Source organism: Haliotis rufescens, unplaced genomic scaffold, assembly GCF_023055435.1.
Source record: "Haliotis rufescens isolate VD_foot unplaced genomic scaffold, xgHalRufe1.0.p SCAF_97, whole genome shotgun sequence".
Lineage (NCBI taxonomy): Eukaryota > Metazoa > Mollusca > Gastropoda > Lepetellida > Haliotidae > Haliotis > Haliotis rufescens.
Genome location: NW_025964391.1, coordinates 804,550 through 817,910, shown reverse-complemented (window position 1 = coordinate 817,910; position 13,361 = coordinate 804,550). Strand labels below are relative to the sequence as shown.

Below are 13,361 nucleotides of genomic sequence, written 5' to 3'. Positions count from 1 at the left end.
ACATTTCCCAGTCAGAGAATCGTATGAACGCCATAGCCCAAGCATGTAATCATCCCTTCTTGTATTTCAAATTAGTACTAAATGTTCTATGACGGAATCATTTCAGAGGCAATAACTACTGTGCTACACAAGGCATGGAACAATATACCACATACAGTGTAACCTCGTTAAAACAAAATAAACTGCCAGGCAAATAAAAAGTATACACCTATGTTTGACGGGGGGGGGGGGGGGGGGGGGGCACCAGAAATGGGCTTCAGACATTGTACCCATGTCGGGAATCGAACCCGGGTCTTCGGCGTGACGAGCGAACGCTTTAACCACTAGGCTACCCCACCGCCCCTAAACAAAGAAGAAATGGTATTCGATGGTAATGTATTTGATGAGGGTGTCATTGTTGTGTTTTGGACTTTAAGTATGCAGTGTATCGGCGACTGTTTTCAGCCTGGTAAAGTTTTGATAACGTTTTTGGTCAAATCCAATTTTCAAGTAAGAGGCGACTAACGGGATCGGGTGGTCAGGGTCGCTGACTTGGTTGATGCATGTCATCATATCCCAATTGCGTGGATCGATGCTCATGATGTCAATCACTGTGTTATCTGGTCCGGAATCGAATATTTACTGACCGCCGTCATATAGCTGGAATATTGCCCAGTGTGACAACAACAATATAATCCTGGTTGATAAAACCTGAAGTAGCCGTCATAATTTGTATGGTGTTTTATGTTGATATAAAAAAAATATAATTTCCTAACAGTCATGAAAACAGCGCGATATCATTGCTACCATGCACGGTCATATATGAAACATTGGAATACAGATTAACAAATAAAAAACGTACCAAGTGCACATGAATGACGCCATGACAATCCCACCGTGACAGTCTGTGTGGGGAATGTTTTGCACACGCTAAAAGAACGACACAAGTCAATATTGGCGACAAGCAGCAGACTGCAAGACTCGAGTAATTTCCAATATTGTGTTTCTTATTCAAGTAGCTGAAGTGTGAGTTATTGGAGAGCTAAACAAAGGGACAATAAGAATTGGTTGTTTTATGTGTGTCATTATATTTTTTCCATGAAAAAAGGTGGCAAAATATTTACCGAGGGAATCATTGCTACAGTCACTGAATTGCTTCGAGATTTTGGCATGTGATATAATGAAGTAAGATATGGGTTACAGCGAAGTAGGATTGGGGAAATATCGGATATAGAGAAGTAGGATATAGCGAATATCGGTTATAACGAGGTAGGGCATTGCTAATATCAGTTATAACGAAGTACGACATAGCTAATATCGGATATATCGAAGTAGAATACAGGCAATATCAGATATAGAGAAGTAGGATATAGCGAATATCGGTTATAACGAAGTATGGCATAGCTAATATCGGTCATAACGAAGTACGACATAGCTAATATCGGATATATCGAAGTAGAATACAGGCAATATCGGATATAACGAAGTTTCATATATCGGTTATAACGAAGTAGGACATAACGACTTACGAAAAAGGAAAAACCGAATATCGGTTATAACAAAGTAGCTATAGCAAATATCAGTAATAACGAAGTAGGATAGAGGGAATATCGGTTTTAAGGGATATCACATATCGGATGTAAAGAAGTTGTTATCCATAAAATTGTGTCTATCTTGTCATCCGCCAGCTTCTAAGTAATGCCTATCAAACAAGTTAGGATGTAACATAGTAGGCTATAGACAATATAGGATATAACGAAGTAGGCTATAGACAATATCGGATATATCGAAGTAGGAAATAGCGAATATCGGATATAACGAAGTAGGATAAAGGAAATATCGGTGATAACGAAGTAGGACATGACGAATATTGACTATTACGAAATAGGAAAAACCGAAAACCGATTATAACAAAGTATCATATAGAAAATATCACTAATAACAGAGAATATCGGTTATAATGGATATATCAGATATCAGATTAAACAAAGTAGGCTATAGACAATATCGGATATACCGATTATTATATAGACAATGTCGGATATAACGAAGTGGGATATTGACAATATCGGATATATCGAAGTAGGGCATAGTGAAAACTTGTTTTAACTAGGTGGGATATAGCGAATATCGCCTTGACCTGGATTGGAAATAGATGCAGGACAGCTGAACGTCGTCAGCGAGTACATTTTACTGGGTTCTGAATCACGCTGGCATGTTGTGCTACTGTTTAATCTACGGTTCAGTGTCACAGACCTTCCTCCACCGTTGTTCAGTTTCTCAACAACATGTTTATTCTTAAACTCTCGAGTCAATTACTGTAACAGCACCATGAAATGGATTCATAATTACAGTTAACTACGGTTATAACGAACACGCTTATAACGAACTGACGGATATAACAAACTTACTTTTTTGCTATTTCCTGTTGTTATGCTGTATATATGCTTATAACGAACTACGGTTATAACGAACTAAAATTAGTAGTCCCTTTAAGTTCGTTATAACCGTAGTTTACTGTACATATATGTTTTTGTTATACGAATATAATTGAATGACTATTGATGGTTTATATAATCAATGCAAGGCTGCTCCGATCAGGCGAGACATATGAAACATTAATCGATGAATGGCATGCTAACATATGAAATATTTAACCTTATTCGTTGTGTATTAGTTAGTTATCGTTGTCGATATTAAGCATATCGTCCTTAATGTTTCATCCCTTGCCTTACACATCGCCAATAAATCACACAGACAATTATTGGTTATCAACAGCTGAAGCATTCTAAACGCACAATAGTTTGTTTGCTTCAGTTTTCATTTCAGTACGTTCTACAGCGCTGTGATATATCGCTCCATATTCAACTAATCAAAAAGGTTTTAACACATGTAATTTCAGCAATTCTATATAAATATAACTACATTAATATAGCGAATGGCGGAATATGACAGCAGACAAGGTAATAATTGCATGAGGTTGTACAGGGTCGATTTATCAATATATATGTATATTTATATATAACACAGTAACACTGCTAAACAGCTGGAGCACGAACTATACATGACGGCGGGATAAGTCGACTCCCGCGCCATCACAGACTTCACCTGGTGGGTGTGTATTTCACGTGACGCGGCTGATTGCTTGAAGTGTTGTGTTAATGAGATCCCGTAAAGAGCATGCAGAGAGACTGGATATGACGATAATCATGTGTTTAACGGTAATTACCTTAATTACCTCTCTTGGGGACGCCACAAGGGAGTCGAGGAGGTAGAAGTGATAAGTTAACAGGCGCTGTAAGTATATACCGTTATTGTGACGAGGATTCAGTGATTAACTTAACTGATGCATGTTGAGTTTGTAATGAAACATTTTAACTTGACGAATGTTCAGTGTAACCTCGTTCATTTGGACGTTATATTCTCCGGATAAACGAATCATGGTAATGTGCACGTGAATAAAATTATGACAAGTCTTCAGAGATTTGGAGAATCATTTTCTGATGGGCTAGTACTTCCCAGGCTATGTAAGTAATGGTAAATAATGGTTAATGTCGCATGTGACGTCATCGCAATACCCTAACCACACACACAAACACTCACTCACATGCATAATCTCTCTTTCTCTCTCACACACACACACACACACACACACACACACAATCTCTCTCTCACTCACACACATACAATCTCTCTCTCACACACATTACAAGCACACACACACACACACACACACAGAGACAGGCAGCCACACACGCACACACACATACATTGAGTAGTACACACATCAGTTTATATCCAGTAACCACACACACACAGACAGATAGACACATACACACTCTCACTCACACACACACACAATCTCTCTCTCACTCACACACATACAATCTCTCTCTCACACACATTACAAGCACACACACACACACACACACACACACACACACACACACACACACACACACACACACACACACACACACACACGTTGCCTCGAAAGCGAAGAGTCCGGATAGACGAAGTCCGAAATATTGAGTTTTATAATTAGATGGAGTCTATCCTGTCAGGACTTTAACTATATGGTATTTAATCATATATGTAGATTCAAATGCTGTATGACGCGGGGTATACCGGGCTCGCCAACAAGAAATCCTCAAGTGCACTACTTTTGTACAAACACGTTGTCTTTTGGTAAACACATTCTGATCAATAACTCACGTATGTGTTGCATCGACAATGACAATGACTCATGCAGATTCAGTAAACGTGGATATCTGCGTCTGTCGCTGTACAGGAGTTACAGACTCTAAATACGACACACTACACCTACTATCAAACAGACCCTTTCTTGGCCTATCACAGGCGATTAATTGATATAATATAAGTCATCGACCCCGTCATCTGAAACAGCCTGTAGGTAAAAGACGCCCCACCAGTGAGGTTTGCTTAATCCACATGGGATCAACTTCTTACAGGGTCTTGTATGCTTAACTATATCAGGCAACCATGCGTGACGGTTCGTGTTACCCCGTACACGCTGCAGATATGGCAAATATGTCTTAAAAGGCATACCACAGAAATTCATTTGATGATTGTGATCTTTATATCAGAAATATAACAATAGTTTGGGCCGGGACATTAAAACTGCCTCTCCTACACACACCCCAACCCCTCCCCTACACCCACCCCCACCCACACCCCTACACACACCCCATCCCCTCCCCTACACCCATCCCACCCACACCTCTACACACACCACACCCCCTCCCCTACACCCACCCCACCCACACCCCTACACACACCACGCCCCCTCCCCTACACCCACCCCACCCACACTCCTACACACAACCCACCCCCTCCCCTACACACACCCATACCCCTACACACATCACACCCCCTCTCCTACACCCACCCCACATGCACCCCTACACACACCACACACCACTCCCCCTCCCCTACACCCACCCCCACCCACACCACTACACCCACCCCACCTCCTCACCTACACACACCCCACCCCGTCCCCGACACCCACCCCAACCCACACCCCTACGATAAACAACAAACAACACTACTTTTAAGCATATTGTGTGAGTGTCAGTGCTACAGGTGAATCAGGAGATGATTACTCTCTCACGAACACTGATTTCAGTGATGCATTCTGTAACTGCCATCACCATTTTGCCTTTTACGCCCAATAGATTATGTTTCGGCAGATAACTGAGACTGATTTTTCTGTTGAATTGGCCTTTTATATATTGGTATCATAATGAATGCAGGTATATGGTTAAACGCCTCACCTTGGCTCAGTTCAGTTCAGTTTATTTCTCTGAAAAACCACCAACGGTGGTACAAGAGTATATATATATATATATATATATATATATATATATATATATATATATATATATATATATATAACTATAACATATATATATATATAACATATAATATACAATGCAGATCAAGATGGTAACAAGCCTAAAATAAATAAAAATTAAGCAAATAAAGTAATAAAAATAATCATCATCATCATCATCATCATCATCATCATCAAAAGAAATAAAATTAGACACCTTAACGCAATGAGTTCAAATTTATGATGAATCTGGACAGATGTTTCAAAGTGGATATATTTTTAGGTGATAACGTTTTACGCAATTTACACATATTTGGCCAGATATAACAATTCTGTGGGATGTAGAGAAGTCGTTGCTGGAGAAGTGCTTCACACCTAAAAAGACAGTGAAATTCGTCTCCAACAGCAGATGAATTGCATAGTGTACAGACACGGTCTTCTCTCAGTAACCCTCTCCATCGGCCGGTTTCAATGGGCAAATGATGATTAGATGTGCGAAATTGTAAAATTGGCAAGTAGATAGTTTTGGGAAGTAATAGAATTTTTTCGAATTTTGGTAATTCTTTTAAATGTTGGTAGTATAAACCTTTTGAACTTGATAAAATACATTCTCGCCACTGTTGAATAAATTGGTCTTTAAGAGTTCTCTCGACCTTTGAAACCAGCCATGAAGTAGAGCAAATAGACGGGTTTATGAATATTTCTGACAGTCCGACATCATTTAGTATTTTTTTTACTGTAGCTATCCACTTAAACGATTTTGCGTTTGCATCATAGTCTTTTATCAAATAGTTATATAAAATATTAGATAACTTTGTGGGTCCGTTATAATTCGTTAGTTTATGCCAGAAGGAAATCATTCGTTTAAATACTTTTATTTTGAGGGGTTCCCTGCCAAGTTCCCCATAAACCATAACATTGGGTGTTGAATTCCTCAGACCAGTTACTATTTTTAAAAATTTCAATTGCATTTTCTCTATCCATAGCCATATTAGCACGTTTTTTCATAGTTATGTCATAACGCTCTATTTTATTTACAGCAGTGTTTTCAGCTCAGTTCAAACTACTAACATATGCTTTGTTGTATATTTAATGGATGCATATAGATTTTTCATACTTTTTATAACTGACACAACTCGCAAAAGGGCATATGTATTTATCTTGTTGGAACATTATTGATTTTATTTAATACGACAAACCTTGCATATTAACGTTGGTTCATCGTCATTCACAATACTTACAATAGCCCTGTATTTACAGATAGGGCATGCATGGTAATTATATACCCGAAGTGTATTTTAATAACAAAATATACTTGCTGTATGCTATTGATATCAACACACCTGGCGCAGGCACGCATGCACTCATGCACGCACGCACGCGCACACACACACACACACACACACACACACACACACACACACACACACACACACACACACACACACACACACACACACACACACACACACACACACACACACACACACATTTAGACGGATCGTCAAATAAACACGTTAAACAATTGAAACACACATATGAAAGGTGAGTTTTGAGATTTAATCTGCATCATTTTAAATAGGTTGGTTAAAGCGGTTGGCATTCCAGGTTAGAGGTGGTCCAGAGAAACCAATGTTGGACGCCATAGGCGACCAAATGGATGGGTGGTCAAGCTATCGATCACTGGATTGTCTGGTCCAGATTCGACTATTTAAAGGCCGCATAATATAGCTGTATTATTACTGTGTGAGTAGATAGAAGTGATAAGTTAACAAGCACTGTAAGTATATACCGTTATTGTGACGAGGATTCAGTGATAAACTTAACTGATGCTTGTTGAGGTTGTAACGAAACATTTTAACTTGACGAATGTTCAGTGTAACCTCGTTCATTTGGACGTTATATTGTCTGGATAAACGAATCATGGTAATGTGCACGTGAATGAATGAAAAATAATGACAAGTCTTCAGAGTTTTGGGGAATCATTTTCTGATGGGCTAGTACCTTCCGGGCAATGTAAATAATGGTAAATAATGGTTAATGTCGCATGTGACGTCATCACAATACCCTAACCACACACACACACACACACACACACACACACACACACACACACACACACACACACACACACACACACACACACACACACACACACACAATTCTCTCTGTCACACACACACACAATTCTCTCTCGTACACACACAACCTCACACAGACAGACACACAGACAAACAGACAGACAGACACTCACTCACACACAATCTCTCTCTCACACACACACACGCACGCACGCACGCACGCGCGCGCGCGTTGCCTGGAAAACGAAGAATCCGAAATATTGAGTTTTATAATTAGATGGAGTTTATCCTGCCAGGACTTTAACTATATGGTATTTAATCCTATATGTAGATTCAAATGGTGCAAGACGCGGAGTATACCGGGCTCGCCAACAAGCAATCCTCAAGTGCACTACTTTTGTACATACACATAGTAAACCCTTTCTGATCAATAACAAGTAAATATTTTGTCAAGATACTATTTATGAAAGGTTTATATATGATTAGGTATCGACGATTGTTGCTTAATCAATATGATTAATTCGTTTGCACAAGTTCTGGAATAAGCTAGACAGTATTGTTGACAGAGAACCTCTCTCAGTGACTCATGCACGAAAGCCTGCGTGTCTTTTTTTCTTTTCAAATATGACTGTGGGTATCCTGACTTCCTGCTTGCGATGTATTTACGGGTATAAGCGGTCACCGCAGATGCGGGAAGGTTGCTGCTAGTGATACGTTTGTAAGCCAGCGTGGAATGTGACTTGAACACCTAGATGTGTACCCGTGGCGTATCATATCACATCGCCTGTTGCTGTATCGGAGGTAGGTTGTCTTAGAATGGGGGAACAGCTTGCGCGAGATTTCCTTAGACGATGATATTTGTGTTGCATGTTTAATCACCTTATTTCTCTTCCTTGGGTACAGATATAACTAAAGCACAATCACAGTCTCAGCGGCAGATGGGTTGGACAATATGTTGTATGGAAGGGAATAGGGTACAGACTGTTAAGCAAGCTGCAATACTAATTTCATGTTATTTATTGAAGATGATCTTGTCTTCATCACCTCGTGTCCATTCCAAGTAGGTTTGCATTGCAACCACTTGTTGTATCTTGTGTACACTGGCTAATATTTAACTGCTAGATTGAACACGGAAATGCATGTTGCATGAGGTCATCAAATGAGCCTGCCCCTTGAAACCGAGCCAATTAATTATCCACAATATATGACGTCCGTGGTTTTTGTAATTAGAAATGACTTCAATACGCCCCATGAGTGATAATGCTGCTGTTATTTGAGATGTGTGTATGTGACTGTTGCAAGTCGATTAAACTTTACGCGTTGTATCACGTGACCGGTGCAAACTGATAGGTGTTTTGTGAAATGATCATGTTTTAATGGTATATTGGATAACACTGGTGTTTACTTGCGTCCCTTTAATTACTTTAACATGAATTATTAATTTCATGTTGGTGTAGGAAATAAATTATGTGTTGTTTCAATTGCTGTGTCAACATGACATGGATGGTCTGGTATTGGTTTCATGTTCCCGATGTGGGAGAAACATCCTGCACAATAGTATATTTAGTACATTTACGTTTTTAACGAACACGCTTATAACGAACTGACGGACATAAAGAACTATTTTTATTCTGTCCATTTGCAGTATATATTCCGTACATTTGCTTATAACGAAATACGGTTATAACGAATTAGAAAAGGTCCCTTTGAGTTCGTTATAACCGTAGTTTACTGTATATCCAGCTCCACAATCGCACCGGACACGCCTATCCCCATCCCTACCACAACCGCTACTCCCCCGCCCCGCCCCGCCCCGCCCCGCCCCGCCCCGCCCCGCCATTGACATCCCCACCCCACCACCCATCCCTCGCTACCTTGAGGAATAAAGTACTGAATTATTAACAGTCTGTACTCACTTGACATCCACGATGAGACGTGGTTATTTGACGCAAGGTAATAGGAATCAAGGGGAGCACTATTAGTGCTATTAGATGAAGTGTATTTATTGCCTCATACGATAGATATTAACGTGGCACGTGTGTTGAGTTTATTCAGTATTACTAGCGAGAGATGATTGCTGTAGGGGCAGCTATGGTATGTGGTCATGACTAGAATACCAATGGACCAGGAAGCGAGTATGTTACGTGAGCAGAATGTTAAAACGTGATTTCCCCACTCACTAATCACATAAACTCTTCTTATGTCTTTTACAATCTGAAGCTAGGGGTAGAGCGTCCGCCCGGAGACCGGGAGGTCCGGGGTTTGATCACCAGACGCGTCATACCCAAAGACGTTAAAAGATGTACTTGTTGTTACCCTGCCTGGCGCTCGGCATTAAGTGGCTAAAACAAGGATTGGTCGATTTGGAGTCAGTATACTGTGTCTGAGTGGCGTATACATGTTAAACTGTCATTTTATCTCAGTGGGCTTGCACTATTAAACCGGCATTAGTCCGGACTAGTACACACACACACACACACACACACACACACACACACACACACACACACACACTCACACTCACACTCACTCACTCACTCACTCACGTCACCGCATAAATGCAATAATCTGGAACGCAACGTTAATCCCCATTTCACCTCACCTCACCTACAATCTGAAGTCAAGGGGGGCAAGTGGCACCACGGGCACCTCACCCATGCCCCCATACTGTTCTATGCTGATCGTAAGAGGATACTGTGCTTGTCGTAAGAGGCGACTAACGGGATCGGATGGTCAGTCTCGCTGACTTGGTTGATGCATGTCATCGTATCCAAATTGCGTAGATCGATGCTCATGATGTCAACTACTGGATTGTCTGGCCCAGACTCGATGCGTACAGACCACCGTCATATAGCTGGAATATTGCTGAGAGCGGCCGTACCTACAGATAGAATACTGAAGTAGGTAAAAATAGTTGATTGTTAAGCTGTTTCAATCTCAATACATATTCATGAGATAAACTGATACCTATTTTCAAATAAAGTCCTGGATTACGAACAAAACTGTTGGCGCTAGCCTTCAGTAAGTACATGTAAGTACCTTTTTATACGGATTAATGTTAATATTAATGCATGCCAATGAGGTATGGTTCATTTGATCGGCAGAATTTTTAAAAAGCTATAACTTTTATCATCGGCAATGAATATCAATACAATTGGAGCAGGTTTGTTTAAGCAGTAACATGCATATGACAGTTTTGTATAATTGGAAACACATCAGAACATGAATGTATATTGAGGTCAGTCGTTACCTGATTGGCTGAATTTCAAATATCTGTAATCGCTAACAATACATCTACAGTAAACTACGGTTATAACGAACTCAAAGGTACCACTAATTTTAATTCGTTACAACCGTAATTCGTTATAAGCATATGTACATCATACAAACAGCAAATAGACGAGACCAAGAAAAAGTTCGTCATATCCGTCAGTTCGTTGTAAGCGTGTTCGTTATAAACGTAGCTTACTGTAATTTGACAAGACGAAGCACGTCGGGTAGTTTTACATATCGTGAGTTGAATATTAGTTTTTTTACAAAGGTATCAGCTGTTGTCTGGAAGACTTTATCCCAAATGTAAAAATAACAATTGATTCTATTTTGACATGGTCAATGCAGTTTCAGTACTGACAGTCCACTACCAAAGTGCAGTACATGTTCACGTCAAAATGATATGTACCCTCTGTAATGGTGTCAGGCTACAAAAGGAAAATGTTTCTCGCCCTAAACGTATTCGTACAAATATATTTAATATGCGTTATGTGTACATGCATATGTTACATAAATAATTCTGTAATAAAGAGAGCGGAATAAAAGTTACGGTCACGAAAATACAATAAATCATACGCGTCAGTAATTTTTATTGCCCACAACAAAAATCTTTTTTCGAATTTCCCGCGTCGTATGAAGAAGACACTGTTGCCCATGTCGACAACTCACAGCCGATATAAATATATGCCCCGAAGTTTTTGTTGGTATTCGTGGTGGGAAAAAATAAAAAGTGTACCCTTTTCCCCTAGAAAGTACAAAAAACGTCCTGCCGCTCTCCTCAAACGTGCTCCAGAAACATCTAGTTTTCTATGCCTCCTGATGTCAGTTCCCGTATGACCCGTGGGTTATGAATAGATATTTCTTAGTTCAGTAACACAAGTGGGTCTCCACAGTTAAATGGCCTTTAATCTAAATTCTTTTCAGTTCGTCAGTATTACCATATCTCTAAGTGTCGAAAGAACTAGGCATCTCCGCTACAAAACACGTATTTGAATATGTATGCCTCACACTTCCTGCTACCGGGAAAAAACTGATGAAAATATGAATTATTAATATTTCGTTAACAGTTTTCCCATTTATTATATGTTGACGTAAGGGTATTGGACTATTCATTACCAGTATAGATAAACATTATAAACCTAAACACAGATTTGCCTATATGAAAGAAATGTAGCATCCAATCTTTTATCGCTTTTCCTTATTCACTTAGTTCCCCTTGCGTCCACAAGCATGTTTCAAGGCTGACTATGAAGGAAACTATGCAGAGAATTTGAAAGTGTGGAACGAGTTTCGACAAAGCGCTTTAACGACTTCAATGTATATTGTTAAATTTTATATCCTGGTTATAACACACGCCCCACTCCCCGAACCCCCACCCCCCACCAGCCACCCCCTCCCATCCTCAAGTCCATTGGATATATCATTACAGTCATAGAGAGTCCGGGATGGTGTATCACATTAATACATCCTGATTCATGCATATCTTTATAATATAAAATACCGTAAAGTGATATAGCATTTTCCTGATATATTTCCTGTGAGAACAGACACCATGTCTGTCTTCAGTCTGTTGGTTGTACATCCTCTTTGTGTTGATCATGTCCTCAAAACACTTGTGACGCTGTTCCATTCAACGAGCATAGTGTAAAAATAGCTATTCTATCTTAATTGGTTCGTCAAACAGGTTTCACAATACAAATAAGTATGTCTGGGTATGCAGTCACGTAATTTATTTTAGAAAATGAAATTCAATTTACATTCTACAGTGTGTGTTCGTAAACACAGATAGCACTGAGAATAAACTGTCGGACAAAAGAAAGTACCCACCCTTATTTCATGGTGGCTAGAATGAAACAAGGAAGAAATGGTTATTCTATGGTTCTGTATTTTATTTATATGGATATCATAGTTGTGCTTTGGACTTGATGCTTGCAGTGCTTCTGCGACTGTTTTCATTCTTGTAACGTTTTCAAAACGTTTGTAATTTGTAAGTCAAGTCCAATTTCAAGTGTATACTTTCTTTTGTCCGGCATTGTTTATAAGTGTGTTAACAGCGAGACCTCGTTAATCCGTACTTTACCTATAGACATTGTCCGGATTAGCACATTTCAGATTTACGAATAACTGTTGGCGTCATTTATATACATGAAACATACCTTACTGAGATCACCAGAAAGCAAGAGTCATGTATATATATTCCATGATGGCAGTATTTGACATTAATCTAATAATCATAAAAATATAACGTCAAGGCGGAAGAATAATCAGTCTCGATTATCCGCCGCAACAGACTCCATTGGGCGTGAAAGGAAAATAGTGTTGAAATTATATAAATGATCAATCAATATCACTAGTGACATCAGGTGTTCGCGAATAGGGTACGTGTCCTATTGGCACATACGATGTCTGCAGGGTGATCAAACCTATGAATGATTATTCCACTGGGCGTAAAGGAAAATAGTGTTGAAATTATGTAAACGATCAATCAATATCACTTCAGACACCAGCTGTTCGCGAATAGGGTACATGTCCTATTGGTACATACGATGTCTGCAGGGTGATCAAACCTATGAATGATTATTCCATTGGGCGTAAAAGGAAAATAGTGTTGAAATTATATAAATGATCAATCAATATCACTAGTGACACCAGCTGTTCGCGAATAGGGTACATGT

At 39.5% G+C, this 13,361-nt stretch overlaps 1 protein-coding gene across 10 annotated transcripts in view; it reads left to right on the top strand.

Annotated features, from left to right (window-relative positions):
- Positions 1-13,361, top strand: part of LOC124138501 (5-hydroxytryptamine receptor 1D-like) — a 194,683-nt gene that overhangs the window by 146,286 nt on the left and 35,036 nt on the right. The window contains exon 1 of one of the 10 annotated variants that reach the window (XM_046505196.2): positions 8,063-8,217. The exons of the other annotated variants lie outside the window; for them this stretch is intronic. The gene's annotated coding sequence lies outside the window, so the exon portion shown is untranslated. Of the gene's footprint in view, positions 1-8,062; positions 8,218-13,361 lie in introns of those variants that run through there. 10 annotated transcript variants of the gene reach the window in all.